The following is a 13992-nucleotide window of genomic DNA, read 5'->3' as shown; positions in this document are numbered from 1 at the left end:
TCCTAAGGGTCCAGTCTTTAGAGTATTTTCGTGTAAGTCAGGGAATAAATCACTAGAAATCCTCTAAAGCTATTTTCCAGGTTTAAGAATCCACGTCTCAGGGCACCTGGTTGGCTCAGTCAGTTGAGCTTCTGACTTCAGCTCAGGTCATGATCTCACGGTTAGTGGGTTCAAGCTCCGCATCAGGCTCTGCGCTGACAGCTCGGAGCCTGGAGCCTGCTGCTTCTGATTCTGTGCCTCACTCTCTCTCTCTGCCCCTCCCCTGCTCACGCTGTCTCTGTCTCTCAAAAATAAATAAATGTAAAAAAAAAAAAAAAAAAAAAAAGAATCCACGTCTGATCACGTTCCAGAAGCAGTCAGCCACTGCTTACTGTGTTGGTTCTTGTTTCCTTAAACTCAGTTGGACCATTACACAGCGTGACAAAGAGTTTGTCAATGTGAGTGCCCGCGTGGGTTGCGCCCCGAACGCTATCGAGACAACACAGCAAACGGAGGCATTGTCATCCAGAAAACTGTGCATAGAGACAGGGGAATGCGTCTTAAAGATTTAGAAGAAATGTGTATTTGGACAAAGAAGACACTGTTACGCCCTCCTCTCCTGGTCCACGCCAAAACACAAACGATCACGGCCGTTTTGCACAAATGAAATCTGGTTCTTATGGATGAAACCAGGAAGGGATGTGTTGAGGATTGCGGTTAGCCCGCAGGGCAGCAGGGAGTTGGTGGATGCTCCTAGCGGGCTTTGCGCCTTACCCAGACACGGGGCGAAAGGCAGGCCAGAGGAGTGAGAGGTACCCGACCCCGGACGCGGAGCCAACAGCTGGGCTGAAACGCTGCCTCAGATCTTGGCGCCCGCCTGTCTGCTAGTCTCTCCGCGCCGACGGAACTACCGGGCAGCCGCGGCCCAGGGCTTACCACAAGGCTGGACCGAGCCCGGCTGTGCCGAGGCGGGTCCTCCAAGACGGAGACAGGACAAGGCCCCGACGGCCACCGCTACTAGGATGAGCCCGTCAATTTAGCCGTGACCAGGGAGCAGCCGTTCCGCCACCACTTCCCACTTCCGGGCACGTGACAAACCACGCCGGAAGTCGACCCCGTAGAGAAGGAAGGCCAGGCGATGATGGGCGTGGTGAGGCGGGGCAAAGTCTCGCTGGAGGGGCGTATCAAGGACTGGCAGGGGCGGGGTCTCTGTCGCTCGGAGACTGACGACACTTCGGAATTTGGGATTGTGTGACATTACTTTCCTTAAAAGAGTTATTCAGGTATTCTCCGCAACTTAATTTAAGAAGAGTTCTGATTGTTTTCCTTTTTGTATATGTAAAGCTCTGTTAACTCTAGATCCTTGCTACTTATAGCATGGAGACTGTAAATAAACTAAATCAGAATTTTTGAGGGGGGCCACCTGGGTGACTTAGTCGGTTAAGCGTCTGACTTTGGCTCAGGTCATGATCTCACGGCTGGTTCCTGAGTTCGAGCCCCGCGTTGGGCTCTGTGCTGACAGCTCGGAGCCTGGAGCCTGCTTCAAGTTCTGTTTCTCCCTCTCTCTGGACCCCCGCCCTCACTTCACGCTCTGCCTGTCTCACTCTCCCTCAAAAATAAATAAACATTAAAAAAATTAAAAAAAATAATTTTTGAGGGGTGAGACCCAGACTTCAGTACTTTTTTTTTTCAGTTTTTCTTTTTTCTTTTCCTTTTCTTTCTTTCTTTCTTTCTTTCTTTCTTTCTTTCTCTCTTTCTACTTTAAATATCTTCCAAAAAGGTCCTAATATGCAACTACGGTCCAGAACCATTGATGTAGTGAGATTAATAGTCAAAGTGTGGTCCTCAGACCAGCTGCTTGGGCATCAGCTGAGGGCTTTTTAGATACTGCAGCCTCTCTGGCTCACTTCAAATCTTTTAAATTCGGATCTGCATCTTAACAAGATGACACTTGTGCACATATAAGTTTGAGAAGCACAAATGATGCCAAGGTTGCTGGTTGCAAAGCAAGTAATTCATGTTCTATGTTCCTGGCACTTATTTTATGCCAGGCACCTTGATACAGGTGCAGAAGTGATTCAGACATGAATCCTACCCTGAAGAAGTTCACAGTTTGGTAGGTACAACAAATACATATAAAATAAGACACAAAATAAGTGACCAAAGAAATGTACAGGTCAGATAAGTGTGCTGAGAATTTAAAGGTGTGATTTCTTTGCTCCTGCTCAACACAGTCCTTTGCAAGTGTTCCACAGGAATCCATTCATGCCTACATTCATCTATTTGACAAACAGTGCCACCTCTATGCCAGGCACTGTGTCAGGTGCTGGAGATCCAAAAACAGGGATCCCATTCAGAAGAGGGCACACTTTCATTGGGAAAGCAGAATTAAATACATGGATAAAGTACAGTTTGGTGAGGTAAATCCCACAACAGAGATAGAAAAATGAGACTACCGTGGAACTACAAAAAAGTGATTCACTCTGTCGACTATGGATTCATTGAGAAAGGAACAAATAAGGTGCAAAGTATCTTTCAGTGTGTATCTGAATATATAATTTGGTGGAAAAAATCAGAATTAGTAATGACCTATTTGCTACTGACATTAATATGCTCAAGTTAATGCTACTTAGAATGCTTTTCAATTTCATTGAATGATTTTCCTTCTAAGAGCAGGATCTGTCTAGTCCTATCTTTATTTTTTATTTAAAAAATTTTAAGGTTTAATTAATTAATTAATTTAGAGAGAGAGAGAGAGAGGTAGAACATGAGCAGGAGAGGGGCAGAGAGAGAGGGAGAGACAGAATCCTAAGCAGGCTCCATGCCATCAGCGCAGAGCTGGATGCGGGGCTTGATCTCGAACCATGAGATCATGACCTGAGCCAAAATCAGATGGTCAAGAGTCAGATGTTTAACCGACTGAGCCACCTGGACACCCCTAGTCCTATCTTTAAAAAGATCCATTTGGCCCTTTGTGTTCAGTACTGGAACTCTTACTGTGGCCACTATTTATATGAGAATCACATGTACTATTTTGTCCTGCAAAATATGCTTTTTTTTTTTTTTACCTGTATGTTTATGGCCCTCTTGAAAGTTGGGGAGTGAACTGCATTTCAGAAGTCTGGACTTATTCCCTAAACTCCAGATTTATGTATACTGCTTCCCCAACATTTCTACTTGCATATCTGTCAAGCATTTCAAATTTCTGGGTCCAAAAATTAAATTCTCCTCTCTCCCCTCTTGGAGTTCCCCAAAGTAGAGGCTGAAACAAAGGCTTGTGTATAGTAGTTTATTTGGGGCTTTGACCCCAGGGAGCAAGACTAAGAGAAGAGGAGGGGTAAATAAAACAAGGAAGAGGGAGAGGCAATATAATGGTGTGTTATTTAATTGGTCATCACCATACTTGAATGTTTTCTTGATCTCTTAGGACCTTCTGAGAATTTTCATGAAATGAGTCTCAAACTGTCTACTGAAGGCAAGAATGGAGCCCAAAGTGACCCAGTAATAGTGAGAGTTTCAAGTTCACTCTATTCCATGTTATGTATTCTGGTGGAAATATCCCTCTCCCAACCCCTAGAGAACTAATTATTATTATCTAGCAAAACCTAAATTTGAGATTCAAGAAACATAAATCTGTAGGTGAGTCACTGATAAAATGGACCAATCCTGCTCCAGTTCCTGGGTTTCTGGAGCCATGTCTTTAGCTGTTAGGGATACTCCTTATCGGTTGGTTTTGAGCATTTACCACATCTTGTAGGACAACACCTCAATCCCAAAAAGAACATTAACTGGATTTGTAGCAAGCTATTCCACCATTTTTATGAGCCTGGCTTCTTCTGAGTGATGAGGGATATTGCAATATCAGTGGATTCCATGGTCATGTGTATATTGTCACTTGGCGGTTTTTTGTTTTTTGGGTTTTTGTTTTTGTTTTGTTTTCTTTTGTTTGTTTGTTTTTTGTTGTTTGAGGTTTTTTTGGCCATGAAATGGATTCTTTAGTTGACATAATGTTGATCAGGAATTTTTAATAATTCTGGTGATTGTGGAATGTTGGCAGAGTCACTGCAAGCAAGACAGAAAAACCTAGACATCTGTAAAGATTTGTATTTCAGGTCATTTCTCTATATAAAGCAAACAAGGAAGAACACTCTCCTAAGTTCTGGCAGCTGGGAAGATTCTTTTGTTCTTTTGTTCTTTAGATCCATCCCTGAGTGGAGCTGTAGTGCAACAGCAGTCCAATTTTGCCTACTTACCAACATAATATGCCAACCCATCTGCGAACCAAGTTTAATTTTTTAATTCCATGTTAGGTAGTCATAGGGAACTCCCAAAAGGCCATGGGCATGAGTTGATGAACAGATGTCAGTGCTGTAGAAGTAAGTGCCAGTAGTCTGAGTTACCTAGTCATGTAGGTTCCTCTTCTCTTGGATCTGCTCAGGCTCAATCCTATACCATTTCCATACTTCATAGATAGTTGCTGTGCCCATGTGCTTGTGATTTGGTGTATCTGATACTATTCAGCTCATGATATATAGCTCTAGTTTTCCCAGTGACTAGTTCTCTGCCTCAGAAGGCATGGCCTTGCAGAACATGAGGGACGTGTACTGCAACTCTCTTATTAGGGGCTTTACAGAAATTTCACCCAGTGTCTTTATCTATCATAGATCTCTATAGCACCATTAGATCTTCCAGAACAAATGACCTGAGAGTTAGGTAACTTGTATCACAGTCCTTGTGGGAACATATCCCAGTGATGGGTACTTTAGTTTTTCAACAAGTTTATTCTGATATCCTTACTTCTAAGAAAGGTATTTTAGTGATGGTTCTTTCGTCTCATGTGGTAAAGTCATATCTGATCTTTCTGTTTCTTTGTCCTCTGATTCCTTTCTCCATACACATTCAAAATTGTTATAACATCTCATTTAGCGCAGGCCATCATCATATCAAAGCTTTAAGGGAGACATCAAGGTTGTGTATTAGAACTGACTCTGGATGTCCTTGCCAAAACATTAAATCCAGAATCATAGGTGAATAGCCCAATGTCATACATTCTCCCATATACAGCCTTATAACCTGATCCCTCTGGCTTAGCACTCTAAATATTCACTCTCACAGATATGCCTCCAGTTCATATTGGTATGTGTTAGCAGTTCTGCAACTCCTTATAATGTAGTCTAGTTCAGTAGTTCTACACTGGGGTGATTTTGACCCCTAGGGGACATTCGGTAATGTCTGGAGAAATTTTTGGTTGTCATTACTGGGAGGATTCTACTAGCATCTAGTGGGTAGATGCCAGGGATGCTGTAAACAGTGTACAACACACAGAACAGTCCTCCACAACAAAGAATTGTCCAGCCCAAATGTCATAAATGCTGAGATTGAGAAAACCTGGTCTAGTTCTTCCTAGAGCAGAGACTGCAACCCCGTACAAAGGATGTGCTGAGATCTGACTGTGGTTACAGGCTTGAGGTAATGAGGGTAGTGGTGTGGATACTGAGGGAAATAAGGTTATATTAGGAGGCACTTGCATCAGATATATTCTTTGCAGCATTTCTGGACAAGGAAAGGCTTCTCTCCTTTATCAAGAGAAAGGAGACTTTTGGCACAGAGGATAACAAAAAATCTGAAGGTTTAAGAGTATAAAGCATATCCACACAAATGTCCTCATTCTAGATCTCAGGATTCCATTATTTTCTTATTAGGGCTTTGGCTTTGACATGAGTGATGTTTTAAGGCTGTGCATTAAGACTTCTTTGTAGCTCTGCCACCCTTATGATTATATGTGGGAGCTGATGTTTAGCACGTCTGCTTTGTGGCTACACTGCCCTTGGGGCCTTGTGGCTTTCACAGTGTGCCATGATTGACTGAATACTCCCTGTCATTTTCTTTTGTTAAGATCTCCAAAGCTGTTAGCAGACATCAGCCCATCTTATAATTAGTATTGCTTTCATAATGTTGAAATACCATATCTACCACATAATCCAATGCTTCATCTTCTGTCTGCACCTTATTCCAATCTACTACAGTTGAGAGTCTTGGTAATTGTGATGTTACTATATGCCAGGGGTTATCACCACTTTAAATTTACCACCAACCACTTACTACCAGCAGGGGCCCTTATTGTCTCGTGATCAGTGATGTAGGATCAGCCTCCAAAATCCCATACTGACAGTTTCCTTTCTAGAGCCAGTTGTAGTGCCCAGGCTTCCTCTGAAAGCAGAGACTAAGACAGAGGCATCCATGCTTGTGGTTTATTTGAGAATATGAGTTCAAGGAATAGAATGAGGGCACAAGGGAAATAAAATAGAGAAAGAGGAAAAAATAGTATTATTGAGGTGACCTATACCATGGACAACTTTGATTGATCCCATGGTACCTTCTGAGCAGCCAGAAGGCACTTATGGGATGTCTTTCAGAATTCCTCACAGGAATGAAGAAGAAAGAGGAAAACATTTATCCATCACTTCCTGTCTACCATTGGTCATGATTGCACTACATGCTTCTAGTTGCACGTGGGTGTGGAGGGCTGGTTTCTTCAGGTTTCCCATAGTATAAGCAAAGAGTGAGAGAGACAAGATGTTGTTATATTGCTCTCAAGAGAAGGTGGTTGATATCTGAATAGAACTGGTTACTGCCCAATACTTAGAATAGAGGGTGAGGCTGGAAGGATTTAAAGTGATACACAAAAGCTTTCTAAACACAACTTCTCTTGGGTGCCTGGGTAGGGTAGCTCAGTCAGTTAAGTGTCTGACTTCAGCTCACGTCGTGATCTCAAGGTTCATGGGTTGGAGCCCTGCGTCGGGTTCTGTGCTGACAGTTCAGACCCTGGAGTCTGCTTCGGATTCTGTGTCTCCCTCTCTCTCTGCCCCTCCCCTGCTCATTCTCTCTCTCTCTCTCTCTCAAAAATAAATAAAAGATTAAAAAAAAAATAAACACAGCTTCTCTCTCAGTTTTCTCTATTCGGGTTAAAGGTATCTCTGCCTTTGCAGCTGTTCAGGCCAGTCCTTGACTCCTCTCTTTCTCTCACATTCCACATCCAATCTTTCAAGAAATTGTATTGGTTCTACCTTCAAAGTACATCCAGAATCTGACCACTTCTCACCATCTCCATGGCTACTCTTTCCTTGATTATTGACAGTATCATGTCTCTCCTGAATTACTGCTGTCCAAACTGTCCCTTACAGCCTCCTGTGCTCTCTGTTTTTCTACCCTTATCTCCCTACAGTCTATTCTTAACACAGCCTCCAGAGTGATCCTTTTTAAAACATGAATCAAATTGTGTTACCCTTTGCTCAGGATCATCCAGTCACTCCAGAGTAAAAACCAAAGTTCTTACAATGACCTACAAGACCTTACACTATCTGCTCCTTTCTCTGTCCACTGGGACTACTCCAGTTGATCACTTGAGTTCAGTTCCTTAGACCTCCTTGTTCCATGAAAGGTCCAGGCAAACTGGACCTTTGCACTTGCCTTTCCCTCTGCTTAGAATGATCTTCCATTAAATATCTGCATGGCTCATTACTGCATCCTTTTCAAGTCTTTGCTTAGATGTTACCTCAATGAGGGCTTCCACAATAGCCCTATTTAAAATAGCATCCCAACTTAGCATTTTTTATCTTCTATTTTTGCTTTGTTTTTCTTCATGGTTCTTACTACATCCTGGAATACTATAACATTACATCCTGACATATATGTTATTTGTTTACTTTCTCTTTCTCTAGAATGAAGCTTTATGAGGGTGAGGACTTTTATTTATTTTTTTTTGTTCACTGATGTATTTCTAGTTCCTAGAACTCATACCAATGCACTTATTATGTTCTATGTACTATTCTAAGTGCCTTACGTGTATTGATTAATTTAGTCTTTACAACAGTCCTGTGAGGTAAGAATCTTTATTATCCTCATTTTAAGACTAGAAACTGGAGGCACAGATTCATTATTTAGCCTAAGACACATCGTAAGCATGTAGTAGTAGTATTTTAATGAATATCCCTTTATGTTACTATAATCCTCTGCATCAAGCAGACCTGAGACACAACATAAACTGATGGAAATACATCATCACTGGGTCATGCACAAGTAGGTTCAAGTCTGGTCTTTACTGGTTTAATGACCACAAGGTAAATTACTTAATTCTTCTGAGCCTCAGTTTCCTCATTTGTAAATTCAAAATAATAATCCCCATCTTTTGGGACTGTCATGAAATTTGCTGAGATATTTCTTATAAAGCACTTGGCATAGTGCTTGGCACATAGTAAGCACTCAATAACTGATAGCTGTTATTCATTGATTTAGAAGATTAAATTGGGTAGATTGATGTTCTTAAAAAATGTATAGTAGTCACTCAGGCTCCGAGATCTTGCTTCCTTTTCATAGACGGACACGCATACTGACATATATCACACATGAGGCAATCAGCAATCTCATGTTTGGATAGCATGAAATAATTTTTCTATCATTAAAAAGCTCCAAGGGAAAAGTTTCTTCTAAATGGCCAAGAGTAGTGAATATTGATGATAACAATATTGGCAGGATTACTGAAGTTAATTGTTTCCTCCCTTGATACCATGCTCCGATAAAGCAGAGGTGTGAAACTTGTGGATTCTTAATGATCTCAGAGCACTCAGAGTAAGCTGCACTTATTTTCCACATTTTGGAGGCAGGAGGGAATCCCTTTCTCCATGCCTAAAATCCCTGAGGGAGGAAGAACAGAAGTGTGCTGCTGTCTCCAGGGCTCTGCCTGATGAAACACCAATGAGTGGATAGCACAACTGGCTTTGTGGACTTTGTTTAGTGAGAAACCATAGATCTCACACAAGTGAACTTTTGCATGACCCACTTGTATGGCAGTCCACCTGTCCCTTAATTTAAATCTGATTGATTTTGATTAAGTATGAGGCCAAGAGGTCTTTATATGTTTGAAGAAATCCTATGAGTTTATATAATTTCATTTTTTCCTTATTTCTAAATTTGGGGACTTTTAGTATGTCAGTTACTTGGATTTTTCTCTTTTCTTTTTTCTTAGCATTGTTTTATTATGATTCAATTATGCACATTTCTGTCTAAGGAAGCAAGAACAATTTCTCAGAGCTGTCAGGCCATTAGTATGAACACAAAGAAATCCAAGTAATTTTTTTCTCTTTTTTGGAACAATGAGAATCACTGTGCTCCACTTTCCAGATTCTTTCTTTATAAATGGCTTTAGAAGTATCAGGATGACAGAATAGTGTCTACTATTATGCACATAGTAATTGGTGTTTGTTTTAGTTTTTATTAGAAGCAGATGTAAGTATCCTCTGATAATACTTTTCATTTTTTTGCAGCTCTTTAGGAGGAAGTCATGGAGCCACTAAATGAGAATGAGAACTACCTGTATCACCATTTATTAAATAAATATCAAAAATAAATATTAGCTAGATAACAGATACACATTTGAACAACATAGGAAAATAATGTATCTGTAAGACATACAGATACAAGGAAGGCAAAGATTGGCTTGCAGAATCACATTGTGTCTCAAGCTTTTTTTTTCTTTTTATAAAGGTTTTAACATTAATTTTTTAATATTAAATATAATTTATTGTCAAATTGGTTTCCATACAACACCCAGTGCTCATCCCAACAGGTGCCCTCCTCAATGCCCATCACCCACTTTCCCCTCTCCTCCACCCCCATCAACCCTTAGTTTGTTCTCAGTATTTAAGAGTCTCTTATGGTTTGACTCCTTCCCTCTCTGTAACTTTTTTTTCCCCCTTCCCCTCCCCGCTGGTCTTCTGTTGAGTTTCTCAGAATCCACATATGAGTGAAAACATATGGTATCTTTCTCTGCCTGACTTAGTTCACTTAGCATAACACTCTCCAGTTCCATCCACATTGCTACAAGTGGCCAGATTTCATTCTTTCTCATTGCCAAGTAGTATTCCATTGTATATATAAACCACATCTTCTTTATCCATTCGTCAGTTGATGGACATTTAGGCTGTTTCCATAATTTGGCTGTTGTTGAAAGTGCTGCTATAAACATTGGGGTACAAGTGCCCCTATGCATCAGCACTCCTGTATCCCTTCTCAAGCTTTTTTAAATACAGTTGCTTTATTCAATGCACATATTGTGGGGTGATATTACAATAAAGGGCGTGGTGCTAAGTTTCCTGTACACATTCAGAGAAATTCTCTCAGAAATGCAGAGATCATCTCATCTAATTCTGAATCTCTTCTGGGAATTGGCCACCATGGACCAAAATATACATATTTTGACTTGAAGTAGAGGTAAATAATTCTTAGCATGACTTTGTTAATATACTCAGATCAGGTAATGGACATAGGATTTTTCTTCTCTCTGCACTTGGGGAACTCAGAAACAATGCCACTGGCAAGCCTAGACCTGCACCCTAGAAGCATAAGCAAATTAAGGGAAATATGAATGAGTACATGGGCTTGACCATACTCATTTTTGCTAAAAATCAGTTTTAATGTTGAATACTCCATCTGTTTCAAACTTATATCCCTCCTTTATCCCAAGACATTATTAAATTGTTTATCATTTTTATGGATTAAATTCAAAGGAAATATATATTTTCATATATACTAAGTAATAAGGCTTTATTAAAAATAGTCAATAAGTAACTTTCTAGTAAGTAGCACTTAAACTATACAAAGGTAAGACTGTTGTTACTATCATTATTCAGGGGCAGGGAGTATAGATAATTAATTTTTACCATTAATCAAGTCCCTTGAGATCAAGGACTTCCTAGAAGAGGTATGAAATGAGTCCCCAAGACTTTTTTTCCTCTTAGAAATGTATATAAAATCCAGTATTTCTATAGTAAGTTTATTACCTATTTTTTCACATTAACTTCAGTCTTCCAGGCAGAATATTTAAAATTGGTAGTGAGCAAAAAAGGGATAGTCAAACCATGAAATAGGAAAGTACAACTGTCATGAGAGATTCAGTAAATGTGGCCTGCAGGGAATTGTCCAGCCTGGAATGGTTATACAAGAACAATGTACAAAAACTTGATATTAGGACCAGCCATCAATAAAAAGTTAGCCCACCTGAAATAAGTTTCCATCAGCATGGTTGAAATAAGGGATTTGTTTCTGAAATCTATGGATGCCTACAAAATGTATTTTATATTTTCTTGACAGTAAAACAAATGGAGCTTGTCAATATCAGTACTGGTGGAGAATTACAAGTGTTTTGTTTGACTTAATATTCTTATCAGTGTTAATTATCAGGGAAGTTTATGATTTTTAAATATACAGTATATATTTTTAGTGTTTGTTTTTGAGAGAGAGCACTAGTGTGTGAGCACTAGTCGGGGAGGGGCAGAGAGAAAGCGGGAGACAAAGGATCCAGAGTGGGCTCTGCGTTGACAGCAGAGAGCCGGTTTTGAGGCTCTAACTCATGAACCATGAGATATGACCTGAGCTGAAGTCAGAGTCTTAACCAACTGAGCCACTCAGGAGCCCCAGTACAGTTTATGATTTTTATATTGTCTGGTTATTCGTTTAAGAGTTGTTTAAGGTAGGAAAAATTTTGGAAGCATAGTGGATTATTCATTTTCTTAACATTTCCAATAATGTTTTTCTTTTTTCCCCAATTTTTAAAAATTGTGATAAACTGTACCTAACATAAAATTTACCATCTTAACTATTTTAAGTGTACAGTTCAGTGGTATGAAGTACATTCATATTGTTGTGCAACCAGCACCAAGGTTCATCTCCCTAACTTTTCATCTTGCAAAACTGAAACTCTGTACCCATTAAACAATAACTCCCCCTCACCCTCTTCCCCCAGCCCCTAGCAATCTTCATTATTCTTACTGATGTTTTCTTCTAATAGGATTTTTAAAAATAGAGAATTGGATGATTAAAAATTCTACATAAGACTGAAAAAATGTGTCCCTTTAAGCATTCATACATATAATATCTGAGAAATAATTATATTAATTAATAATCTCCTGGCTCAAACTTTCCCAAGAAGGGAAAAATGGCTGCTCTCATATCATGAATGAAATATTCTCAGAGTTTGTGGAAACAAGTAGCCAAAGTGTCCACCAGTTCTCTTTTATCAGGACTTGGCTCCACTTATTCAAGAACTGAAAGTTTCCAAGTTCTTCCCACAGCTAGCCTTCAAGGGTAACAAGTTAGTGGACTTGCAAGATCATAGACTTATTTGCTACTTGCTTAAGGATAAAAAAATGTGTATCACTTGCAAATGGGAAGTATGACAAAAATAAAAAAAAGTCAAAAAAAGAAATACCTTTAAAATTTAGGTCTCCTTGTTATAAAAAATAAATCTGGTTTTCAAAATGAAATCTAACTTTTTTATTTGTAAAACAGCTGTGGGGGCAGGCCCTGTATTATGTGCCATGAGGAACCCAAAGAGGAACAGCTTTTCATCATGTCTTAAAGGACCTTGGAATGAAAACTGATGACCACTGGGCGTATCCACCTTGTGAGGCTATCACTCTCTTGCCCATGCAATGCCTTGGTATGAACTTAATAAAGCACACCTTTTAATTTTTTTAAATAAAATTTTTTAATTTTAGGTAGTATATTATTACACAACCTGAATAACTCCTCCTGAGAGAGATTTCAAGAGCCCAGGCAGACATAATGCATTCTGTGCTTCCATCCAGCCTCCCTATATCCATCTAGGTGAGGAAACAAAGCCAGAAGGACTCAGGCTTCCAACAGAAGTTTGTTAGATTGTGATATTGGTATCTATTACTCCCCTGTATTCCTATTATATACATTTATATTCTTGATATGATCTCATGGTGAATGGAGTAGACTGGCCTGCAATTTGACTTTGGACTTGGCCTAATTACTTGCTTTGACTTGATTTGCTTGATTTGACTTGATTTGACATTATATGAGCAGAACTTTGAAATGTGCTTGTGCAATTGGACATGTCTTTAAAAAAATTTTCTTTCAAAGCTTGTCTGTCTCTGACCATAAGAAGAAAAATTTTTGGGTAGTCAGTGGTCAAAGGAGGAAGAGAGATGTTGAGCAATCCTGAACTCAACCTAAAGTTGGATGCCACCCCGGTCCCGTTTAGCCAAGCCCAGCCTAGATCAGCCAAATTTCAGTAAACCTAAAAATGCATGAGAAAGAGCTGGATATTTATTGTTTTTAGGCCATTCCAATTTATAGTTGTTTGTTATATGGCATCAGTGTGAAAATAGCTGTTACCTCCTGATGCTTAGAATGTAGTCAAGGGTAGAGTGTGTGCTAGGTAACTGATTTCCATGAGTGCACATGAGGGTTTATGGAGGAGGAGCCTCCCCCACTGCTCCAGAACTCAGCTGAGTGATCCAAAATTCCCCTTTAGATGTGGTGCTCTTGTGTGGTGTGCAACGTGAATGCCCATATGGGTGACTCTGCTGGTCTTGGCAACTATGCTGTGGGAGTTTCAAACTGCTTACGGTGGCTAAGGTAAAGAGGAGTACAAGAAAACATATTTAAGAACAGAGTATAGAGAGGGGTGCCTGGGTAGCTCAATCAGTTAAGTGTTTGACTCTTGAGTTTGGCTCAGGTCATGTCCTAGGATGATGAGTTCAAACCCCATGTCTAGCTCCACCCTGAGTGTGGAGACTGCTGGAGATTCTCTCTTCTTTTTCCCCCTCCCCCATTCTCTCTCTCCCTCTCTCTCTCTCACTGTCTAAAACAAAACAAAACAAAACAAAACAGAAGGTAGAGAAATAAGACATTTAGCTTGATGAGGAATTAAACTAAAAAAAGAGTGGAAAAAAGAACACAGAAAAAGCAAAGGGGAGAGAGAGGAAACAAAATAATGCTAATGTGATCAGCTTTTTAGTAAGTACCTAAAAAGTCAGATTCCTTTATAAGAATTACATGTCAAGAAAACAAATACATAGATCTTGAGTGCCTCCTGTGTATAATCCAAAGGTGAATAAGATACTATCTTTATTCTCTTCCATAAAGACATCACTCCAATATAGGAAGTGGTCACTTTTGTTAACCACAATCTGAACTCTTTACCTG

General features: G+C 39.8%; 1 protein-coding gene across 8 annotated transcripts in view; it reads right to left on the bottom strand.

Annotated features, from left to right (window-relative positions):
- The window catches only part of EXOC1 (exocyst complex component 1), a 68281-nt gene extending 67224 nt beyond the window's left edge, over window positions 1–1057 (bottom strand). For 3 of the 8 annotated variants that reach the window (XM_081795517.1, XM_081795518.1, XM_081795516.1), the window contains exon 1: window positions 916–1056. The gene's annotated coding sequence lies outside the window, so the exon portion shown is untranslated. The other 5 variants (XM_081795520.1, XM_081795519.1, XM_081795521.1 and 2 more) reach the window with 3 other exon arrangements.
- Window positions 1058–13992: the final 12935 nt, after the last annotated feature.

Source organism: Panthera onca, chromosome B1 (genome assembly GCF_046562875.1).
Source record: "Panthera onca isolate mPanOnc1 chromosome B1, mPanOnc1 haplotype 2, whole genome shotgun sequence".
Lineage (NCBI taxonomy): Eukaryota > Metazoa > Chordata > Mammalia > Carnivora > Felidae > Panthera > Panthera onca.
The sequence above is the reverse complement of the archived record's forward strand: the minus strand, read 5'-3'. Positions and strand labels throughout refer to the sequence as shown.